At 38.1% G+C, this 21,306-nt stretch overlaps 1 protein-coding gene across 4 annotated transcripts in view; it reads left to right on the top strand.

The window, feature by feature from the left end:
• Positions 1-21,306, top strand: part of Syt1 (synaptotagmin 1) — a 507,387-nt gene that overhangs the window by 84,836 nt on the left and 401,245 nt on the right. For all 4 annotated transcript variants that reach the window (XM_021173816.1, XM_021173812.1, XM_029482353.1 and 1 more), the window contains exon 2: positions 19,257-19,357. The gene's annotated coding sequence lies outside the window, so the exon portion shown is untranslated. The remainder of the gene's footprint in view (positions 1-19,256; positions 19,358-21,306) is intronic.

Raw genomic sequence — 21,306 nt, 5'->3', positions numbered from 1 at the left:
AAAGTCTATATCTGAATCCTAATTTATTTCCCATATTTTAACATTTCCCAAAATTATTATTTTTTAAACCATTACAGAGCTTCATTTGGCATCAACAGCTTTGGGGATTCTGTGAACATTATAATGTTTAAGAGTAAAAAAAAATAGTCAATAGTCACTATTTTTGATATCTTACATTGTGATAACAGTTATAGTCGGAGATAAAGGTACCTTCCCTCCCTTTCCAGACACCATTTAGTCAAAGGATTGCACATTGCAGACACAGTGGCAGCAAACAAGAGAAATGCTCTTCGTGGTGCCAACACCTAACCACCAAGGAGCCCATGACCACCAAGGAATCGTTGAACATGTCAGCTTTCTGTTTGACTTCTTAAACACAGGGCAGGTTGGGTGTTGCACTCAGGTGCTTCCCAAAGCTCAGTGGACATAGAATACGTTCTTGCTAGTGAGCCTTACTGCCTCTTTTCTATGTGTAGGTATAATTTTAAATGAAGAGGTGTACCAAGCTTAGATATAGCTTGTTTCATTGACACCAGTGTGGAACATAGCCAAGGTCATTTTAATTAAAATTCAGAAGAATATTCATTGAACTCAAGGATGTTATATTCATATGATCTATGTGAAACTATATATATGTGTGTACATATATATACACACATATATATGTATATATATATGTATATATATAATGCTAACTTTAAAACTCATTTTATCATTTTTCCACAAATTATTTGGTCACTTAGATTTTTTTTTTCAGAACATAAAATGCTATCTCCAAAAGTATACCTAAGTACTGAGTGACTCAAGTAAGTGAAGATTTTTCTTATTAAATAAATGCCTGCATATTTATTAGTATAGAATTACACATTACAGCAAATTCACTCATTTAAGCTGTCTGATTAGAGCTGTTGAAATTACATTTTATTCATATTTGTAATCTAAAAAGCTGTCTTACATAAAAAGCAGGCTTTACTGAGCTCCACATAGTCTTTAATCCTTCTCTGTACATCTGATATCTCAAACACATTGTTTAGGAATTGATGCTGGAGCTTTAAAGTGAAAATTAGGGTGTTTTCCACTGGAGAGACTTTCTTACAGACTCTAAAAGAGAGGCATTCATAACCATAGGGTTTTTTTTTTCAGTTATATAATTCTGGCAAGAGATACCTAAAAAGAAACAATCAGTCAAACATACAGAGTTTAGTTTACAGTACAAAACTATAATAGATGCAAAGCTTCTTAAGTATATGTGCCCATCACAGAGAGCTCCTGATGTCTGCCCATTTCAAGTTAATAAAGACTCAGTCGTAGCGCTAGCTACATAAGCTAGGAAGGGGCTCAGTGGAAAAGAGAGATAACAGTTGAAGATGCCTTTATGTCCTCTGGAACACTAAGTACATTTGAATGTGATGTGGTGATCAGAGAGGCCCCAGAAGCAGGCCGTCTTCAGAGGGATGTTTTTCTAAGGAGTTTGAACTATGGGATCCAAGAAACACAGGAAAGCCCCAGTGACTCTGAGAGCAAACCACAGCCACAGGAAAACCCAGCCTCAAGAACCAACTGGTTTCACGTTTCATTGGAATTCAAAGTAATTTATGGAGATATGACAATCTTAAACTTGTCTGATAAGTCTACAATAGCCAGCCACATGCTAGCAAAGAAATTTAACAAAATGGCAATATTTCTACATATGTGCTGGAGGTTTCAATTGTTATGAAGGAAAATGACAGGTAGACATAAAAGAGACATGAATTGTTCTGGATGTTAGCCCTGGAAAAGTTCATTTCTTTATAAATCTTTTAGACATCCTTGATTTCCCTAGGTGACTATTTTACGTAGCAGCATGAATTCCGGAGTTTTCTGTCATGTAATTTTTTTTTGCTATAACTTTATAAATATATAGTGCAACCTTCAAAGCCAAGACTACATTCTTAAGTAAATAAATGTATATAAAACTTAAAGTAGAAACATCTTTCTGATGTTTCATTTACACTTTCCCATTTAGTGTCCTTCACTGTAGAGAGATAGAGAGAGAAGAGGATTAGCAATCAGAAGAGGAAAGAGAAGGAAGAGAAAGAGGAGGAAGGAAGAAGGTCCTCTAACAACTAATGAGACCGTTTGGTGAGCTGGAAGGGACAGATCGACTTCCTCACTGCCTCAAGAACATCATGTTTTCCTAAATAGGACCCTAGATGAAGAAGCCAATACAGAGTGAAACCATTGTGTCTTGTTAAAACAAGGTCACAGCACATGATGACGTTTCCAGGGAGACTCTTCTCCATCCATTAGCTAAATATGGCATCTGGGAGATATGCCCTGCCATGATGGATGTCTTTGAAATTTTTCAAAGAACCAATGGGCTAGCTAAAAATTGAAAAGAAAGACCTTCCATGTTTTCCCTGGAGAACTAAATAATATTAGTTTATGCTATAATGATAAAAGTTTTATTAAGGCTAATGGTCAGTGGCTACGTATTGGCCCCAAGGAACATGTGGAAGGGGCAGAAAGCAATATAAAATTATTAGAATCCTTTCTTTTATAGCCCACTATGACTCCTTCAACCATTAATTAGCTAAAACTTTCTATAGTAACACATCTATCTTCATCTGTCCTCTATAAAGTAGGCTGTGCCTGCGTCTGTGCCCAAGTGCCCATTGTTTGGAAACATTTAGTATTTCTTACGTTAACTCTGCTACCTCAGGCTTTAAGCAGGTCTTCTTTTTAATTCTAGTGAAGTGAGATTACTGTGGTGGAGTTCATGTTAGACCAATCAGTTGCTTTTAGCTTTAAGGTCTTTAAACATAGTCCTCTTGTCTGTCTAGAAACTGATGATGTCCCTTCTGTATTACCTTGGTACTCAAGCGATGTGGGAAATAATATACTTGAGGTTGTAGATTACCTTGCTCAATAGCGAGGACTTACTGAAGGTTTACTAATACCTTCAAAACTGTTAAGGCCAAAGAGCCCTTCATACCAGATAAAATGATATCCTTCGGAGATGTAACCCACCTAATAGAACTGAATGGTTGCTTTGTACATGCATTTCTGCGTAACATGTCAGCCTCTGGTAATCATGCCTTGCCTTTTATTCTGTACCTGGATTTAGCCTTTCCTGGCTTTATCATAAAATCTACTCCATTTGTTTTACTCAGAATCACCCAAAAAATAAAATAAAATAAAAGGAGGGATTAAAAACACCCCTATAATGTTGTAATTATTACACATTTCCTGTGGGAAGCATATTGAGATGAACATATCAGACTGTGAGTTTGCTTTTCTAAGTCTTCCCTCTCCTGTTGCTGTCGTTGTTTGATATGTTGATCCTCATTTGATTTGAAAATAATGGTATTTGGTTGGTTTAGTTTGATGTTAATTTGCTTTCTTCCATGTTTAGGGCTGTGCATGCATACTTAGATAATGTGTGAACTTTGAGTCACTTTTCTTATTTAGGTAATTATTTCACAAGGATATATAATGGATCATATATACATAGAAATTGTTGCCTCCAGAATGTAGATTACTTAATGCTATTTAAGGTACTGACAGCACTGGCTGCAATACAGCAATTACTCTGGAGCTTATTTTTTTCTAGAATTTTAAAATTAATATACTACCCCTGGAGATCAAGTATTCTCATATTTTTCTGTTTTTAACCATTACATGTGACCTACAAAGGTTCAGTAGGCATTGAACATGAGTATTTAGAAAACACCTCAAGGCTGCATCAACCAATTCGAACCAAATAAGTCAACTTCGTAATGAGAACACATACATGCAAAAGACATTTGTGTATAGATGTGTACACACATATCCATAAACATATATGTTAGAGTATCTATGTGTATCTAACTGGATAAGAGTAGTAAAGTTTAACCTTATGATCTCTATAGATTAAGGTATGATTCTGTCAGAATAATCTTTCTGAACTAAGCTATGTAGGAACAAGGAAATTAATTAAGGAAATAATTCACTTTCCCCCACCATCATTGTGGTCCCTGAAGTCTACTTACCATGCCATACCTTGTTCCCAGGGAAAAAAAAAAAAAAGTATATTTAAAATTCAGTGTCTTTCAAGTTAAATCCTCTTGTGCTACTTGAAAACTCTTCATTGGCTTTCTTTTTGTTGAATTGTTGCAAAAACACTTGACACCAATATATTGTCGTATGAGTAATTTGATTTGAAGGCTGTTAATCAAACAAACCCAGGGCCTTGAGCACGCGGAGTATGAACTTTACCCGTGAATCATACCCCCAATTCTCCCTCAAATGATCATTAAGGATTTAAAAAAGACAGTTGCCGTAGGACAAGATCTCTAGAACTCATTTATCCTACATGAACTTGGGGAAACTGCTCATTTCCCTCCCTGCAGCCGGTGTGAACCACTATTAGTTTGCTTCCTGTGAGTGTTTCATTGATGTCCCCTTAAAGTGGAACCATACTGATTTTTTTCCTCCTCTGACAAGTTTTTCTCACTCAGCAGAGTTTTCATGTATTATCTGTGTTGTATATACTTTGGCGTTTCCATATTCATAAAAGATGAATAGTATTTCATTCGTTTCATGTACTGTATTTTTAAAATCTGTTTATCTGTATTCTGAGTGGAAACAAGGAGACATATGACACTGGCCCCTTTAATGGTTTTATGGATACAAAATCAATACAGAAGCAGTAAATTAAAAAAAAAAACAGATTAAAATCAAACTAAGTTGTCTGTACACTACCAAGAAAATAATAAAGAATAGAAAAAAATATATGTAAGTTATATATAATAATTTCCTGAACAAGATAAGGAACTTCTGAAAATCTATAGCAAAACAAATATTAACCAGTTTTTAAAATGCCCTAAAATCTTGTTGAACAGATATTTCTATAAACATTACATGTAAACAGCCAAGTTGTGAAAAATTACCCACCATCCCCAATCACCAGGGAATGGCAGACCAAAACTACAGTTATCTATCCTGTCAGTCCACAAAAATGGGCTGTTTCCAAAATAGACCAATGACAGCAAGTGTTGGTGAGGATGTGGAAAATCAGAAATATCTGTATGATATGGATGAGAATGTGAAATAGAGCAGCTATCCTTAAAAGCTATATAGAAATGCTTCAGAAATTACAATTATCCAGCCACCCAGAAATGTCACCTCTGCGTTTCTTATAGATGATGGTTGAAACAAAGTCTTGAAAAGTTATTCACATGCTTATGTCTGCGGCAATACTACTGATGATATCTTAAATGGGGAGATAACCTGATAGATGAATGGGTGAAATTATGTGCATACAGTGGGGTACTATTTAGCTTTTAATAACTTTCTAAAGTGTAGGGAAGATCCTCTTGTGACACAGAGTGTTCTGGGATAAATCCCTTGTCATAGCTTTATGAGTCAATGCCCCTGATGGTTCTTTGTGCTTCAGCCCCTCTGGTCACGTGCTCACTGTCTTTGGAGTCTGTGCTCACACTGGGTGTTCCTGGAAACATTTTTTTTTCTCTAAGTTCCACACACCTAAGGTTTCAGTTGTAACCTAGATTTCCAAGAGAACCTTTAAAATAAAAAAAAGGTGCTATCATAGCATATACATAATTGAGTGTATGTTTTATAAGAAATTGTCAGAAAGAATAACCGTCTTCCTCACTTACAGCCATGATGTATTCCTCTACCTCACACTTGGAGCAGTTATAGTTCACAAAGAAAAGAAGTACCTTACTTATTTTATTATCTTTAGCTTTAGGGTGACTGTATTGGCTATAGGATGGAATACATGCTGTTTTTAAAGTTTTACAATATTTTATAGAAGATTCAAAGATTACATAACCTATGGTATCTAAGAGAACACAGTTTCTAATCTTTTAACTTATTGTACTAATAGATTAGGTATAGAGTAAGGGACTAGGGGTAGAATTTGATTACCCTAGGAAGAAAAAGCAGAATAGATATATATGGATGGATGAGGTGGGGCAAGAACAAGGGGATCAAACATGGAATGGGAGAGAACAGGGGAGAGATGGAGGGGCAGCTAAAGCCAGTAGTCATTTGAGGGGTTGCAATAAAAATAAAAATCAAAAATACCATGGCTGATTCTTGAAGCAATATTTTTTCTAGATCTCTTAATCATTATGTGTTAGGGTATAATAACAATTTCACATTGCCTGGAACCAATTAGGTAATCAAAAATTATTCCTAAGTCAACAAAATAAGAATGCCACCCTAAAGAATTCAGAGCTTTCGACTATGTCTGTTGTCTGCCTTGTTGGCGGAACAGTTACATGCCTGAGTCATTCATCATACCTGGTGGCATTTTGTCCTTGTAACTGTAAATCTGGCACCTATACCACTATTTCAATGTTACAATACTTACAGGTTAGCAATATTCTCAGTATATCTAATCTAGTAGTAAAGTTGCTGTCCACACTAAGTTTCTCTAAATCTCAGTTTTCGTGATCTTTTGGCATGATACTTAGTTTTCTTTCTCTTCACATTTTTGATTTCACAAGGTATATGTGGTATATATATGTTGTTTGATTATGATAGCGTATCACTTATGTCAAATCACTGAACATAAAATCTTACTGGCAGGGTGAGTCATGTAGATACTTACAGAGCTTTAAGCCTGAACTCAGAATTCCCAAACTCATAAAGGTGAATCAGTCCCTCACTCTGGTATCTGATGTGATATTTACGAAACTACTTACTTCCTGTGTGTTCTTCCCCGAAATGCAAAGTACAAGAAGTTAGTATTCATGAAGAGGAAACTTAAGTGTAATTGGCATTAATGTTTTGACTATGTATGAAATCAGTATTTGCTTTCAGATTCTCTTATCGAAAATAGCAGGGACAATAAATAGGTCTTAGTGGACATTTTGTATGTAAAACATTAAACACAGCAGTGTTCTTTTACCTCCTTGTTGCAGAGCAGAGAGTGTCACCTCACCCAGCCCACTGCAGGATAACACACTTGCTGATTTGTCTTTGCTCACACATCTCATACTCAATTTAACAAATATATATTGAGTTCATACTGTGGCCGTGGTAATGGTATGGGAGTTATGAGAAAGACGAAGATATCATTTGTACCCTTAAGGAATTAATAACCTGATGGCAAAAGTGGACATGTATACAATCCAGAGCAGTAGTTTCAAGGATAAAGTGAGTGCTTTCATAGTAATAGAAAGTGCTCTGTTAGTATAAAGAGTGCATGGCTACAGGGCAGAGCAATGCAGAGCTGGCGTTGAAGTGGCAGGATATTAAAGACAAGACATCAGTCACAAGCTGAAGCACATACGTTCCTGAAGTAGTTAGGGAGCTGATGGCATAGAGGAAAAACATATCAGGGTCATTTCAGTGCAAACATCAATAATACATGACACTTAATCAGATTTGCCAGTGAAAATTGGAAGAAGTTCAAAGGTTGACTCTCAGTTCTTACCACACAGGGAGCTAGGACACGCAAAATTAGATAATGCTCTTGGGCAAGTATGCAACTTTTCATTTGAGCAACGAATTTATGAGGAGATCACCATCGCTTGGAGATTTGGGTCAAAGGTGCAGTACAAACAGCAGCCATAAAGATGTAGTATTGAGTTTTCTGGTATACAGTACTGTCTGAAACTGCTAGAGGGATAGATGGGTATGGAAACAGAGCAACACTAAAGATGAACAACTAAAGAACCAAATACAGATGTAATATAAGAAAATGAAAAGAGCAAAGCATATGTCTAGAAAAACTCCAAAGTGCACACACTGACACATAAGCAAAGATTTTAAGTGGAACAGAAAGGCATTCAACAGATTTACCTTGTGGAAGTGTTCAGAACTGAGAAAGAGGGGTAAATTTGATAATGAGCAGATTGGTGTCGACATAATGGAATGGGGTGGGGAAGCAAGATTGCTGGAGATTTTAGAGATCCAAGTAATTAATTTATAAAAGTATATGTCTTAGAAGATTCATTTTAAGGAAGAGAAAATGAATGTGTGGTTGGATGAGTAGGCAAAGTGAACTTAATATTTTGGCTTAATTTTGAAGAAAATTGAGTATACTTGTTTACTCAAAGGGAACAAAAATTAGACAAAAGAGTAAGACTCTTAACCCAGTGTCCAGAGATCCCACTCCTGTTTTGGCTTTAGATTGTTCATCTCCTTGGAATATAAATAATGTATAGCACATGTGTTGTTTTTACTGAAAGATGAGTCATATTTTCAAAATGGCCTCTATGGTATATAACTTTATTAATTCTCTCAAAAAAAGAAAGAGTAAAGAGGGAGGGATGGAAAGAAGGAAGGAAGGAAGGAAGAAAGGAGGGAAGGAAGGGAGGAAGGAAGGAAGGAAGGAAGGAAGGAAGGAAGGAAGGAAGGAAGGAAGGAAGGAAGGAAGGAAGCAAGGAAGCAAGGAAGCAAGGAAGCAAGGAAGGATGGAAGGAAGCAAGGGAAATTTTTCTAAAATGGGCAGACCATTTTGTGAGCAATGGTCAAGGAAACAGAAAAATAAGCCAAGAAATGTCTACATCACTTCATTTCAAACTCATAACAAAATGTTCCAAGAGCATTTGCAAAATATTTTTAGAACAATTTTATTTTTAAGTGTGTCTGTGTGTGTTTGTGTGTGTCTGTGTGTGTGTGTGTGTGTGTACATATGCACACATGCATGTGTATATGTACAGTGCCCATCATGGTCAGAAGACAGTGCCAGGTCACACAGAGCTGGAGTCACAGGAGGCTGTAAACCCCCAGACAAAGATGTGAAGAAACAAGCCCTAGTTTTCTGCAAGACTGGTGAGCACTCTTAACAACTGAGCCAACTTTGAATATTACAATCCTCCCTACCCTAATTTTAACAGATTAGAAAAGAATGAGCCTCTTCATTCCCTCTGAATTCTGTGAAGAAACTAGGTCTGAAAGGTCTAGTGGTATGTGGACCACTTTCAATGTTTTCTATATGCTTGCCCTGGGTCAGGCATGGAATAGGGGGTCCTTTAACAACATGATAGAATACTTAAACATGTCTTCAAGGGGCTTCTTGCCAGTGTCACACTTAATATTGTGTTTTAGCAGACATAGTAGTTAAGCTGAGGTGTGAAAATCTGTCAACACACATCTGCAGAGAACTGGGATAGATTCAAGGTTGTAGTGTTGTGTGAGTGGATAAGACAAACTTTTCTACTTTCATGCATTGTATTCAGAGGAGAAAATAAATTAACAAGCGGACATCATCTGTAATGTTATATGTGGATATTATAAAGAAAATACACAAAAGTATGAACACTGAGATTATAGAGAAATCTCTATACTCCCTTAAATGACTACTGAGACTAGGGCAAACTAAGATAATATATTGCAAATATCCAGGAAAAGACCCTGTGTAAAGAACGTGGAGACAAACACAGTATTATGTGGGCTGAAGGGATGATCAATATGGCTAAAGCATTTTCGGAGAACAGGGAATAGTATAAAAACTGTATGGTACCAGCCACAGAGTAGGAATGCCAAGTTAGGCTACGACAATATATTGACTTATTCTAGGCATTGATCTGACTGTGGTGTACAAAATGATGATATATGAAGAGTTGAAACTTGAGACGTCAGTAGTGCCCAGGAAATAGAAGTCCCCCTCATTGAATGGGTCCAGGTGTCCTAACCAAAGCTTGAATACTGAAAGTGTGCAAGTGACACAATTTATCAGTTTTACATTTTTAGCTTTGTGTTTGTAGCTCATACTTGCGGGAAATGCCTCGAGAGTGAATCAAGATTGTCTTCAGCGAGAATATGTCTTAATTATACACCAGGAATCAATGTCCATCGCTCTTTCTGTCACCACTCTTTCCTAGTAATGAGATTGGATATCCTATCTGGTCTTCCAAGAAATTTAACTTTGTATTGGTGTTACAAATGGACCAGATATAGCAAGATATTCCAGAATTCGTTTCCATCTCTAAGTATAAAGGAATAATGATTTGAGTCAGTGGTCTTAATATTAAGAGTGGAAATGGAGAGAAAATGTATCCTCTCTAGACAGAGGAGAAATTATTTACGGAACTGTAGCTGGTTACGGAAAATGCGAAAGAAGCAGGGATGAGTCAACCTGGTATTCATACTAAAGTGCCTGTCCTCTGGATTTGTGTTATTCACCCATTGTAAAATAGCCAGGAAACTATTTAAAATGAATATACAGATGTCCAAGTAAGGAAGAAAGGACAGAAGGTGAAGGGAGTTGACTATAGACTTGGGCACTTTTAATCAGAAGAGAAAGTACAAAAGTCTTCTATATTTAATATATATATATATATATATATGTATAATATATATGTATATATATATAATACTATGTTAATAATATATATATTCTATGTTCTACTTTGTTCATTCTACTTCCTATGTTAACTTAGCCATGAATAATTATCTTTCATTCATACGATAAACATCAGATATGTCAAGATCATGGGCTTGAAAGCAGTCAGAAATCAAGTCTCAACTCAACTTCCACCTAATAGTGTGACCATGAGCAAGCTACATGGTTACTTTATTCCCAAGCTGTCTTAATTGTCCAGGGAAAAGGGTGTTGTCTTCCTTGTGGGAAAGCAAGAACTTGTACGTCAGTCTCTCTCAACCTGTGGGTCCTGAACCCTTTGGAGGGGTTGCACATCCGCTTCACAGGGTCACCTAAGGCCCTGGGAAAACATCATCATTCTTCACACAAGGAAAATTACAGTTATGAAGTAACAACTAAAATAATTTTATGGTTGAGGGTCAGCACAACATGAGGAACTGTATTAAAGGGTCACAGCATTAAGAAGATTGGGAACCAGTGTTGTGCATGGTCAATGTTAATGAATTTAGCAATGTCCCAGAAATCTGAGGTTTTCAGATCAAAGTCATCCCTTGATTATGAAACAGATTAGATTCTCAAAGACGATACTGATTATTAATTTACCTCTTTTTACAAAAAATTATTAGATATAATGCTTTTTACTAAGTATATACATGTATATTGCATAGTAGTAGTTTAATATAATATGCCTAAAGAATAAAAGGTCTCAAAGGAAACATTGCATTTGTTTATCCATACATATTCTAAAAAACGGAAATAATGAAAGCCATTTAGCATTTGTTAGTTTTATATAATGTTCTAAAATTTTATCTGTCATTAATTAGGCTTGATTATGAACACTATAAAAGGCTAGCTTCGATAGGATAGCATCTCTCTCTGGGTAATGGGTACTGCTCTACCTGGCATGTGGGACGGCCTGGCTTCGAGCCCAGCACTACAAACAAGGAAAGGCTTTTTTCATAATGCCCTCCGAAGTATGAGGTAACGTTAGAGGGTAGAAACTAATTTCTTAGTCTTCCTTTTATCCAGTACAATCAATTAATTAGAAAAATCTCATGGGCCTGGGGGGAAATCGTAGTTATTGGAATAAACTATGGAGTTTACATTGGACGGAGGAATCTCGTACACACAGTTGCTCAGTTAAGGGTGACGTTAGTCCTTTTACTTACATTGTTATTACCTAAGCAGGATGTGAATTCCAAAAGAAAAGGGGGTAATGGATGGAGCGGAGAGGGAGAAGGTTGCTGCCAGTTCCCAAGCTGCGTGAGCAGGAGCTTTTCTGGTCCTTTGGGTGGTGCTTGCTCTTTCCATGTTTCTCCATGTTTTGCAATCAGCTTCACATGGAAAGTAAAGGCTTAGCCCAGGCAAAATATTTCATACAAAATAAACAACTATATGATATGATAGTACCCTTTTAAAAGGACTGTAATTTTACATTTGTTTCTATCAGTATGATTTTTTTTTCTTTTTGGATTAAAACACCTTTGTGTAAATTGAAAACTATATGGCCTACACACCACTATCTTCATCATGGTTTCTTTACAGCTTATTTATTTACATAAAAAGTTCACTTATTTATTTTAAAATAATACTTAGCTATTCCATCAGTATAAACACACACTGCCTTTTTGTATTTTGGCTAATATTTTATAGGCCTTTTTTTCCTTTTCAGTGAGTGCTTATGTCGAATTGGATTTATTCATCCTATCTCAAGAACAATGGTTTCGGAGAACATGGCTTAATATATGTTTTTATATGAATTATAAAATCAAAGGTTGGACTGAATTCAAGTTTTCACATTGTATTTAAAGAGAAAGAAAGAATGCCATGGCAACCCAAGACTAACAGCATTTAGTAACCAATCAGTGAAGATGAGCACAGCTCTCAAAAAAGATCTGGATATCACTCACAAGTTTTCTCCATTCGGAATTTCACCCATTGTTCCTTAACTTCAGTCTGCAGTCAAATAAATAGTCATATTATTTTAGTATACAATATATCACTATTCAAAAGCTAACACATTATTAAATAACATCCATGATGTGTCATTTTACTGAAATACTCAGAGGCATCCTCCGAAATAATTTAGAACTGAGGAGAGTGCCATTGCAACGTGCTGCAGGTTTTAGCTTTGATTCCATTGAATTCTCATCTCTGTGACTTACTGGTTCATCTGTTTCCCTTCTCCATTCACTGCTGCCCCTTAGTCTGCAGCAGTTCTGAGTTTACAAGAGTGATTGCTGTAGAGAGAAGACTTTTCATTTCTTAGTCTATTCAAATGAGACTGTGACTGGCTTTATGGTTATTGGCATAAAACTAACAACTAGGACGTTAGAGCCAAGGCAAGAGGGGAGGGATACAGAGGGAGAATCGACTTGCCAACTTGTGTGCTTGGTTGCATACACTTTGGTTCAGTTTACATAAATTCTTACAGTGATCACTATGGCTGTGACCACTGCCCTTAGTTACCTGGGAGCCACGGGCCACTGTCATTCAACAGAGCCGCAGTTTAACACCAGTAACTTCCACACAGTGGATGGTGTTTAGCAAAAAACTAGATGATTCTTTGGCAAATAAATGTATTCACTGATGACGTCTGAGCCTGTTTTGAAAACTATGAAATCAAACTTTAAAATGAATTTACAAAAGAAAAAAAATACTGTATTCATTATCCCTTGCTAACAAAGGAAAAGCCAAGATAGCTGTTCAAGTGAACAAAACCAACTTCTAACAAGTCACAGACTAGCATTTGTAAAGATTTTAGAATTCAAGAAAAAAAATACAAAAGCAAATTAATTTTTTTTCCGGGGACTCCATCGGGCAAGAGAGACGAGCTTTTCAAATTCACTTTTTTCTTATAACTGCACAATGAAAAATTATACTAAATGTCCTCATACCTTTCATCTTACAAAGAAAAGTGTTATAAAAGATTTTTCCCAAACATTGTTGAAAAAAAAAAAGACAAAACACCATAGTTGTAATAAAGCAAAACTTTCTATGTATTTTTGTTACTTTTAAGAACTCTGAATTTTTAGACAAAGGTAATGTGCTATGCTGGCCTGTCGCAACCTGTATATAATGAGTTGGGGCAATGTATAACCTATACAACATGGGTATCTGCCACTAGACTGAGGTCTGGGAAGTAGGGCAGAGATTTTATTTATGCCACCCACCAGGTGTACATTTGGGCATACGAGTTTCCATTTATGATCATCTTTTCAAGGAATAGAATTAGGAAGCCTTGTTGCAAGTCTATAAATAAGTATATAAACACAAGCAATTTTCCATTCTGCATTTAGAATGTACAGACTTGGTATTATTGTCCACAAGGAGATAGTAGCAGGGGGAAAAAGAAGGATAATTCCTGAGGGGTTTGGTTGTTGTTCGGTTATGAAGTTTACATTTGGTTTGTTTGTTTTTACTTTCTAGGTTTCTTATACAATTAGAAACCATCTAATCCTAAATTATTTCTTCAGCTAGGAAAAAGAAATGAAAAGTCTAGTCTGCCACTTTCTCTCCTCCATTTTTTTTCCTTTGCCTGTTGTAGTCAAGAATCCTACATGCAAATATAGAACATGGAGGGGGGGCGAGAATCAACTGTAATTATTTTTAAATGTTCGTGTCTTGGGTAATTGGCTGGTCTATTGTCTGTGATTTGCTTATCCATGAGGTCAGATGTGTGAGGTCATACACCCTAAGCTAATCATTTCTATTTGCATTTCGAAGATTAACAGAATCTTTTACCCCACGTTGGCTTCTAGGAAGTTAATTTTCCATATTAAAGTACTACTCCAATTAGCCTTTTAAAAAATGACACTAAACAGCCAACCGTCTCGGCAAATGGTACCCCATGAAATTACAAGAGTCTTGAAGAACAAAGGAACCAGTTAAGTGACTGAAGAGACAGTCTACAGAATGAGAGAGACATCTCTGTCAGCTGGACATCGAGACTACACAAAGAACAGCAACAAAAACAACAAACAAAGAAGAAGAAGAAATGCTATCTGGCAATAAATATTTTTAACCATTCCTCATCTTCAACTGTGAGGCTAATGCAAATGAAACCTACTTGGAGATTCTATACCACCTCTGCCATCATGGCTATCCTTAAGAAAACAAAGGAGGGTCAATGCTGATGAAGAATGAGGAGCCCTCATTCCCTTCTGTGAGAGACTGAATGGGTACAGCCATTACAGAAAACAGTGTAGTAGCGCTTTTCCAAAAATTAATGATAGAGCTTTCATGTTACTGAGTGTGTGGACTCTTAGGGATATCCCCAGAGGTCTGCCTATGTTACTACAGAGATATTTGTTCACTGTTGCTCTACAGACAACAGCCAGGAAGTGGAAATAATGATAGATAATGAAAAAGCACTCCAGGATAAAATGCTATTAGGCCATAAGGAAAGATGAAATTTGCAAGAAACCACATAGAACTGGAAAATGTATAAAGTGAGGTGACCCAGGCTCTGACAGGCAAACGGTGCATGTTTCCCCATATATATGCAGACCTTAGCTGCTGATGTTTCCATATGTGTATTTACGTGGAGTAAGTGTAGATGCCAGGAAACTGGAAAGGTGCCACCAAGACAGGGAATAAAAAGAGTCCTAAAGGGAACAATGTAGGAAGGGCATAGAATGTATATGCTGTCAAAGAGAAAGGGGAAACACTAGGAGTAGAGGGAGGGGCTTATCTCTGGATGAGGTAAGGCAGGGAGATGGGGGAGAAAATGCTCGCTGAGGGGAATACCAACCAAAATGAAGAAAATGAAAACTGCCATGGGGGAAGCCTGCTATTTGTAAACCAAAATAAATTAGCTACTAAAAAATAATAATAATAAGGAATGAGGCAGAAATGAACACATTTCAAGATGAAATGTTTTCTGGGGAAGTCATTCGGGCAGTTTTTCTTGGAAGGAAGGTTATTCCAGATGCTGAGAATATTACAGTAATTCATGTCTATTCAATAAAATTTATAGTACATCTGTGAAATAGGCGAAAGCAATTGATAAATTAAAAGACATCTCACTCCAGGACAGTCTGTCAATCACCGTAGGGTGGCATTGGGATCAAGTCAGTATTTCCTATCTTCTTTATCCCCTGGACTCTTCCTGGCATAGAACTGTTTCTAAGAAAATAAAAAATTGATTTTTATAGCAAATGTCTGCAGATGATAACGTGTAGTTTTATGCAGCTCAGGGCAAAGCTGTTTCTGGCTGGAGCTGGAAGGGTTTTTTTTTTTCCTATTCATTACTGCCCCCCCTCCTTGTCACCTCTCCCACAATCCTTCCCCCTAAATCCCCCTCTTCTTCTCTGATGAGCAGGTGGGGCCTCCTCCTGGGTATCCTCCACCCTGGCACTTCAAGACACTTTGAGGCTATAGGCAAATCCTCTCCCACTGAGTCCACACAAGGCAGCCCAGCTAGACCATATCTCACAGACAGGCAACAGCTTTTAGAATAGCTCCCCAGTCCATTAGCTCAGGACCCTCATGAAGACCAAGCTGCACATCTGCTACAGATGTGCCGGGGATGGGGGGCAGATGTTAGGTTGAGCCAATGTATGCTCTTTGGCTGGTGGTTCAGTCTCTGAGAGCCCCAGGGTCCAGGTTAGTTGACTCTGTTGGTCTTCCTGTGGAGTTCCTATCCCCTTCAGTGCTCGAAATCCTCTCCTATTCTTCCACAAGAGTCCCCAAGCTCCATCCACTGATTGGCTGTGGGTGTCTGCATCTGTCTGAATCAGCTAATTAGTGGAGCCTCTAGGAGGACAGCCATGCTATACTCCTGTCTACCAGCATGACAGAGTATAATTAACAGTGTCAGAGACTGGTGCTTGCCAATGGGATGGTCTCAAGTTGTGCCTGTTATGGGTTAGCTATTCTCTCAGTCCCTGTTCCATCCCCTGTGCCTGCATTTCCTGTAGGCAGGATAAGTGGGTGGGAAGTTTCGTGGGTGGGTTGGTGTCCCTATCGCTCCACTGAAGTTCTTGCCTGGCTATAGGAAGTGGCCTCTTCAGGTTCCATGTCCCCAATGCTGTGAATCACAGCTACAGTCAACCCCATTGATTGTTGGGTGCCTCCCTTATTCCAGGTCTCTATGACATCCTGGTGATGCTGTCTTCCCACACCCACCCCTGTCAGTTGCAGATTTCTATTCATTCTCATGACCATCTGTCCATCTCTCCTATCCCTCCTGACATCTGATCCTGAACCCCCCATTCCCCTTCCAAACCCCTCCCCCAACCAGTTTTCCCCCTCCATCTGCCTCTTATGACTATTTTATTCCCCCCTTCTAATTGAGATTCAAACATCTTCGCTTGTGCCTTCCTTCTTGTTTAGCTTCTTTGAGTCTGAAACATAGCATGGGTATCCTGTATTTAATGGCTAATATCCACTTATCAGTGAGTATATGCCTTGTCCTTTCGGGACTGGGTTGCCTCACTCAGGCTGATATTCTCAGGTTCCATCTATTTGCCTGCAAAATTCTTGATGTCTTTGTTTTTAATACCATATGCTCAAAAGATGTTCCACCACACCACAAAGTCACTTGCTCAACTATGTCCATGGCAGCTTTATTTTCTTCAACCATGGGATTATGCAAACCAGTCTTCTAGTCTAGTCTGTGTATGAAAGTCTGTGCTACCACTGTTTTACACCAGACAGCTGGAAGTCCGTGGCTTGCAAGTAAGCCCACGTTCCCAATGACAGATGGCTTTTAATCTCTACTGTTTGGCTTCCAGAACTCGTATGCTTTGCTTGCTCATATATTTTCCCCTGTCGTGGAAAATTTGATGCTAGTAGCCCTCTTCTCTGAAAAAGGAATATTTTTGAGACTCAAAGCCATGAGAGAAATCTTACAGATGTTTGCTGGTAGGAAAAGCTACTTTGTGCTGGAAACCACCGTGGGAAAATAATACAGTTGTGAAGAGTATAATTGTGTAAACTATCAAATAATTCCAGGTTGTTTTTTTTTTCTTTTTTTTCCATTAGACATTTGCTTTATTTGCATTTCAAATGTTATCCCCTTTCCTGGTTTCCCCTCCACAAACCCCCTATACCCCCTCCCCCTGCTCACCAGGCTACCCCCCCTCCCCCTGTCTATTCAATATAGTACTTGAAGTTCTAGCTAGAGCAATTAATCCCAGGTTGTAATAGCTCAGATATGCATGATTTGAGTACTTATGCCCCTTAATATGATGAAGGGCACATACACAAACACACACACACACACATACCTCTGCCTATGTCAGTGATAACCACCTTTACTTCATTCTCAATGAGCAACTAGAATTATTCTTGAGGTTGAAAAAAAATCCCATGTGTGCTTGGCGTATCCTCAACATACATTGTGTCACTTGGCAATTTATTTTTTTTTCTATAAGTCTGATTTTTCTTAAAATGAAAGCACCTGTCTTTTTGAATTTTAATCTCTAAGAACTGCCAGCCTTCACAAATGCAAGACGAAAGTATCTAACATTCACTGCGTAAATTATAGTTTTAAACGAGTAGATAGAGATAACCTGAGCTGGAGCCACCTCACCTCGTTCTATTATACCAGGAAACAGACTTAAAAGCCACTCAACAAATACACTCTCATGCAGCATCGGTTCTTTAAGATCAAGGACTGTGATTTCTTTTCTCGGACACAGAAATCATCCCATTTTCTGGTGGGTTTATGCGAGTGTGATCCTGACCCATCAGTTGGTAAAAGGGATTGCTGAGCAATGGCAGATGAATTATTAAATCATATTCTGATTACGATGAAAAGCTGCAGGGGATTACACACTTACTTATGATATAGCAGGAAAACTTGAATCCTCAAATAAGAGGATGCTACCATGTAAGCTCCCTCCAGAGAGTTGAAAACCAAACTGTAAAGAGAGTAGGATTGTCTGGTTGCTGATGGCAGCTCTATCCATTTTTTTTAATTAACTTATTTTTTTATTTGACAAATGACAAGCTACATGCATTTATGGTATCCGACATCATGTTTATGCAAAGCCTTACTTCAAACTTCAGGAGAAGTCCCTTGAGTTTTCCAACCATGATACTCTACATCTTAAAATATAAGAGCATAGGTTTGATTGCAGAAATAAGAAGCAAAGTTATTTTTATCTGTACATCAAAGAGTAGGTGTGTGAAGCAGGCAGTAGATTAATGAAAACAAAAATTAAGGCTGAAAAAATAAAGAGAGAGAATCCGTGAGAACAAGCAACGAGGAAGACATTGGCTAAGGGAGGGAGCCGCTAGAATTCTTGACACAGCATCGTTACCAGTCAGATGCTTATGTACAACACACAGCATTTCAATATCTTCCCTGGGTAAATAACAATGTCTTCCCTTTTTATGAGCCCTGCGGCAGCTGCTGCGGCTCACAATGAGATGTCCAAATCAGAATAGACTAGGTTAGCTTTTTAATAATTCTGAAAAGGTAGGGGAACATTGCCAGAAAAGGATAGCTCTCTGGTCTCCTAACATGGAGTCTTGTTAGCAAAACAAAATCTGAACTGCCGGGAGATAATTCCCCCTGCTGAAAATTCCACTGGGGACCTTCCTTCTGTGGCAGCACAGGCTGTCTCTCCTCTGCGGACTCGTGTCATTGATCATTGTAGCTCAGAAGGAGCTATGAAAAAGTTGCTCTTAAAAACCAAGTTGCTCTTCTGAGATGTTTTAATATTCCAGTTTTTTTTTGTTTTTTTGTTTTTTTGTTTGCTTGCTTGGTTGTTTGGTTGGAGATTTACAATGTCGGCGTGATTCATACCTATTGGTTTGAGCCTGGAGCGCCCATCCCAACAAGGAGTCGAGGAAACTGAAGTAGGGCATGAATAATGAATGGGCCGTGTACACAGAGGTCTATATCCAGTCAATAGTAAAAGCATGTGAGGAATTGCAAGGCAGCAGCTCACTCACAGATTCTTTCCATGCTTTCTCTCTCAAGGAAAAGAAGACTTTAGCGCGCTTGAACAACCAACATCCGCAGTCTGATCAGAAGACATTGCCCTTGCCATCCCGAGAGCTCCAGCAGAACATCTCGTTAAGGTATTCAGAAAAGCAAGATGGTTTGGAAATGGGGGCTTGGCCGATGACCAATAGCCTTCCCGGTCCATACCAGGATGTGGTGGGGACATTTGTGGAGACAGCATGAATGTCTTCGTTACTTTTCTTATTGTGTTTACAGAATCACTTGTATGAGCAACTTCTGGTAGGAAAGACTTCTGGTTTGCACAATGGTTTTGCACTATTCAGTCTGTAGTGGGAAGGAAAGGCAGAGCAGCAAAGTTCATTTCACAGCATGTTGGCCAGGAAGCAGACAGAAAGGGGTTGTTGGTGCTCAGATAACTTTCTCCTTACCCATCCCCCCTTATTCTATCCTGTTCCATATCCATGGAGAGTTCCCACGGCTCAGTTAATCGCCACGAACACAGACGTGTGTGGCACCAATCTCTAAAGTGATGCTAAATTCATGGACAATTCAAGTTGACCATGAAGATTATCTATCTCAAACTGCGTCTGTAATTTTTGTTTCGTTATATTCAAGAGACATTAGTATCTGACATATATTCCGGAATTGTGACAGTTTCTAAATATGTTTGAAGAGTTAGTTTAGTTGATGGGCTACTTAAGGTAGCACTCATGATGTCTCGCTCGCCCCCAACCCCCATCCTCCACCCCCGGTTAGATGGTACTTCATCGATTCCAAAGTTGTCATGGTTCATTATCTGCAGATGACCGTGAGCAACCTTGCATTCTAAAAGAATATGCCATGGCATATGCCTCTGTGCTTTGGGGACCTGCCACACAGTTGATACTTTAGCAAGAGTACTGGGTCGGGGAGGCAGGAGGTGTAAACAAAATTTGTTTCTGAGGAGTGCTTTCTAGGGCCGTGGCAGATCTCATTCTTTAGTATGATATGGGGTGCGGGTGGTGAAGGTATTGCTTGTAACGGTTACATGTGTTAGAGTTTGTAATGAGGCTGTAAAGTGTCTGCTTGAATGTCTTATCTAATGAATGCCATCAAATTCAATGATCACTCTTAGACTCTTCATTAACCAATCAAATTATTCCCTACTCTAAGATATTTCAAGCACACTTTTCCTAGGCATAAACACAGTCCTGTGTAGTAATATTGGTAACTCACAGATTTTTATTTGAACTTTGGCATTCCTGACTTGTGGGATTCCTTAAGCATCACCTCTGTCTGACATGACTGCCACTTTATGTATGAGAAATATTAGAAAAAGTTTCATCTTCATGTCTATTTTATTACGTATGCCTATACTAGGAGTGATGTGATACCAGAGTAATGGTTCATCCCTACAATCCTAGCACTCAGCATCTGCTCCAGTGAGATAGCTGTGGAGTTCAAGGCTGGCTTGGGTCACAGAGTGAGACTGTGTATCCAAACAAAAAACAACAAACTTTTAAAGTTAAAAAAAATGAGTATACAGAAAGTATGTTGGTTTGTTCAGTAGGATCATGTCATAACAAAAGGTTTTTCCTTTAGGGATAAATTATTTCAGGACTAAAACTGTCTGTCTTCCTTACAGGAAGACTTGACTGTAGAGGGTCACAGCTGTTATTGTTGAAGTGTGCTTTTAGAAATTACCATAATTTCATCACACGGGTTATTAAAAGAGTGGTCAGTTCTAAAACCGCTCAGACACGGTGTCAAGAGCACTTTAATTTTCTGTGAAATAATTATGGCAGCATTGATGTATAATGAGAACTCCAAGTATTCCATAATGAAAGACAGATGCCTGATTCTGGGATGGTGGCTCCTATAACATAGAGCTTAAAATATCTCTGTTTGATTCTCTTCTACTTTGATGCTGTCTTCTAGTCTACAGCTATGTTGGAAACATCTCAACATGTAGCCTAAAATCAGAAAAAAAAAATGTGTTCGGAGATTCCATTCCAGGCATGAATCAGAATTTTGGGGACTGGGTATTAGATTACCATTCAAATTATACATATCAGCTTATTGCTAC

Source organism: Mus caroli, chromosome 10, assembly GCF_900094665.2.
Source record: "Mus caroli chromosome 10, CAROLI_EIJ_v1.1, whole genome shotgun sequence".
Taxonomy (NCBI): Eukaryota; Metazoa; Chordata; class Mammalia; order Rodentia; family Muridae; genus Mus; species Mus caroli.
Note: the sequence above shows the minus strand (reverse complement) of the source record. Positions and strands in the feature narration are given on the sequence as shown.